The following is a 4,247-nucleotide window of genomic DNA, read 5'->3' on the forward strand; positions in this document are numbered from 1 at the left end:
GAGAGAGAGGAAACGGCGTGAAGTAGAGGTAGGGCGTAAGGCAGCAGAGTAGACAAGCAGAGAATGAAAAGAAGCGTATGTCTCTCAGGCTGCAATTTGGAAGAATTAATGAATGAATGAATGAATGGTGCAGCCCACGCAACAGCATAATCTCAATTCAAATCACAAGCTCTTGTTCCCATTCTTCTTCATTACTTACCCCCCCTACCCCATATACATGGTATCTTGTTTTGACCTATGCTTCTCCACTTTATTCAAATCATCACTCATCCCATTCTCATTCTCATTCAATGCATCACAATACTCATTTACTACTAATACTGTATTAAAATTAGACATTAGTACTTTGCTCCTTCCAATTCATTGCTTCCATTCTACTCTCTAACGTCCCACTAGCCAGTTAGCCACAACCGCTGTCACATTCAAATAAGTCTTCAATTATTATTAAATAAATTAATTGTACAAAAATATAAGCCAGTAATTTACTATAGGCCCATGGGCAACAAAAGCCCAAATAGTAGAGAGGATTTTCTGCTGCAGCAATCAGATTTTTTAGCTTAAGAGTTAACATCACATTTGGGACTACAGGACGGACAACTATTTTTGCTTAACATCACATGAATTCTCTTAGGGGGTGCTTTGATTTTATACTGTTATTTGGAGATTCTCTGTTTATGCATAAGTAGTAACTTTATTTGCTTGGTGAACTAAATAATTGAATTACCTTTGCTTTCAATTTTTAAGAGTTTAAGACTTTAACCAAAGGAGACTCCAACAAATTCTTCTCTAATATTATATTATATTCATTATAATAATTTTCGATTTTATCATAAATTTCTCCAGATAGCAAAGATTGTTGTGTTGCACTGTTGCGTATGTAACCATCTCTTCTAATATGATATACTATACAATTAATTGTAAAAAAGTAAAAAAAAAAAAAAAAAAAAAAACCAACAGAATATATTATTTGAGGATTTTGGATCATAGTGTCTGTGTGCACCTGCAGGGGTTCTAACTTTCAAGTTAGTATAGTCTTGAGACTCTTGTCCCTCTCTTTTGGTTCTCTTTAATAAACAAAGCTTTTCAATTGAGAAACCTCCAAGATTGGCCAACCTAGCTCTTGGTTTAAGAGCTTTCTGCTTGGGAATCCGGGGACAGGTCAAGCATCAACCTCAACACTCTCTAATTCAAAACTATATATAATATACTTCACATAATTAACATTAATACATAACATTATATATATAGTCGGTGCTCTACTCTTTGATATAAAGTTCATATTGGTTCTTTACTGATGAGGCCCTCCAAATCAGCTTTGTTTCTCTTTCTGATTTTGATAATCATGAATGGGATGATATGTGTTGTTCAAGGTGAAGAAGCAGTTAACAGTGAAGTTGTTGTTGTTGATAGTGGTTCTGGAGGTTCTGCAACTATTGTGAGTTTAAACCTTCTCTGTTTATTTATCTGTTGAAACTTCTTTGGAGTGTTTTTGACTTGTGCATATTGGATTTGGATTGGTTCAGATTCAAAGTTTTCATGGTTGACTGAATTATAAATTGTTACATTATGATGCAGAGAAGAGGTGGTTGTGATCTTGAGTGCAAGGAAGGAAATGATGATGGGTCTCAAGAAGCTATTTTGGAGAATGAAGACTATGTCTACACCAACTCTTTACCTTAAAAAGTTGGATAATAAATACACTTTGGTTCATTGACTGTGTTGTCCTTGTGTTCTACTGTGTACTCTTGCAGCTTTTTTCTGAATCTCAGCATTTTCGTAATTGTAAAGGATAATAAATAAGTTTATTTGGCTTATATATGCAGCACTGCAAAATGTCTTTCAAATTAAGTGAAGTTTGTCACTTCTCTCAAAATGCAAAGTGCAGTTAGCTAAGAATTTTTGTATACATATTCTGTTTTCTTGGACAACATTTTTACTCAATGCATAAATTTGTAACTCACGTTAGTACAACATGGTATCCAAACCAAATTTTCCTCCTTAAACAAGATTATTGATCAAGAGAAGTGCAAAAGCTCAGTGGAAATCGAGTATGCAGCACTATTCTGAATAGAGGAGTGTTCGGAGGCCAGCAAGTTTTGTAATTTGTAGCCATCAATTAGTCATCATTAATATTTTTAATGGTATGAAATTACATCTAATGGTATATGATTGCTTACTTTTCTTTTGCTGGTCAAGTGTTGGCCAAATTTTAATAAAATTGTTTTTTCTTCTGGATTAAGTCCAATTTCAAAAGTAAATGACATAAAGAAGCCTAGGAATCGCTATGAACATGAGGTTGTGAAGACACAAGAAAGGAAGAAGGGATTAAGGATCCACTGAACCTTGGATTCGTCATACCTCGATCCCTCAAATTAAGACCAAAGGATACACGTGGAAATAATTCTGAGCCAGTAAGCATTACCTGAAATATTCAAGAGTATGCACAACGGTGAAATGATAACATATATTAAGGTGTAAAGCTGTTATTCCGGTAAAAGAGGGAGAAAACACTATCGAAAATGATAAATCTGGTTATCATAAAACATATTGTACACAAATTAAGTATCGGAATGTCTTCGTAAGTTCCCATTCTAACGTAGTTTAACGAGTTGGCGAATTTCTATTTTACTAACTTCAGGAGTTCAATAATTGTCCCAAAAAAAAAAAAAAGAAGTAAAACAGTTGCATTATATTACATTTTCGCTACCTTGGAATTAATGAACTTGTCCCTTTGGCTTTGACTGTTGTATTATATTGCATGTCTTCTCGGAAGTACTAGTACTATATAAAAAATTTAAATTAAATAAGAAAGTTATCATAATCAGTCGCCGACATACTTCTGGAAGTTGATATTCATCCAATTTATACAACTATATTCAGCTTGCAAAATCACTGACTTCAGAGACCATCATTGTGGATTATATATACAAAATAGTAGGCCACAGGCCACCCCAATTAAAACTCCAAATTGAAGAGACCAAAGTCAAAATAGTTAAACTACTACATTGAAGATTCTTTATTCCTAGAGAGTAGAGACATAGCTGGGTAAACAGAACATGCCCATGTGGTATACCTCTATAAACTGCCCTTCTTTTTGAACATTGCCAGCCACCTACCGTTTGGTGAATCTGGATTTCCTCAACATATAATTATCACTTTCTATCCTTATTCTTGGCTTATTAGGTTCCCATACCATATATGCCAATAATATTTAATATGCATTATTCTGTATGTCTATTTTCAAATATATTGACATAATAATATACTAAAATTTTAAAGAAGAAATCGTTTTTAGCATTGATGAAGAGGGACCAAGAAGGCAGAAGTAGCAAACAGAAAAAAATTAAGAAGGATGGAGACAGAGATATTGGAGGCGGTGAAACTATGAATTCAATAGTCTTTGTCTGTCCATAATGATGAAGCAGCAGTTAGGTGTTCTTTTCACTTTTCACTTTCAGCACATGAAACTTGTACGTTTACACGCACACACAAAAACCTTTCGTTTAAATTAATCTGCAATTTCGTTTTGGTGAATTCTTATCTATGTTACATCAGTTTTCAGGCAAAGCTTCTTCCTCCAAGGTAGTTTTGTTGGAAGCTGCAACATGATTTATGTTACAATAACAAACCCCATATTGTTATGACTAAAGAATTAGTATCACTACTACCATGTTAAATAACAGCTGTGGCTAGCCAATGGGCTAGCATCTTAACAAATCAACTATTAGTCTATTTCAGAAAGTTTTTCTTCAACTTGCAAATTTTTTTAACTATGAATACTTTAGTAACATTTGCATTTAACGGGTAATGCAGTCATCATTGTGCCATATATTTCCACTACTAAGATATGCTGGGATTATGACCATCCGTGGGGACACCCATTTGAATCATTGATTGATGGACCAAACATCAGTGCATGAATGAGGATCATTTAGTGAGTACTTGAGAGTCAAGAATAATGGTATAGTATGGTAGAGTTTTCATGTGGCATACGTGGGACACAATTCAACAAATTGGAAACAATTGCCGCCTTATCTGAATGACGAGCGAAAAGGTAGTGACAAGTGTACCGAATAGTTCAAATAATATTAGGTTAAAATTTATGAGGATTAACGAATTGAAGCAAATAACGTCTAATTAAATATCTAATTAGATCAATTAAATTGTGGATCTTGAATAAAAGAAGAAATAATAGAGACTTGGGAGAATGTTTGAAATTGGAAGAAAATTAATAAATGAAAATGTAG

The 4,247-nt window shown here is 33.8% G+C and overlaps 1 long non-coding RNA gene across 1 annotated transcript; it reads left to right on the forward strand.

Moving 5' to 3' along the window:
• The first annotated feature begins 621 nt into the window (after positions 1-621).
• On the forward strand, positions 622-1,873 carry LOC140182569 (uncharacterized). Its single transcript, XR_011878433.1, has 2 exons — positions 622-1,435; positions 1,576-1,873. It is a non-coding gene; the product is annotated as an uncharacterized lncRNA (long non-coding RNA).
• Positions 1,874-4,247: the final 2,374 nt, after the last annotated feature.

This window comes from Arachis hypogaea, chromosome 20, assembly GCF_003086295.3.
Source record: "Arachis hypogaea cultivar Tifrunner chromosome 20, arahy.Tifrunner.gnm2.J5K5, whole genome shotgun sequence".
Taxonomy (NCBI): Eukaryota; Viridiplantae; Streptophyta; class Magnoliopsida; order Fabales; family Fabaceae; genus Arachis; species Arachis hypogaea.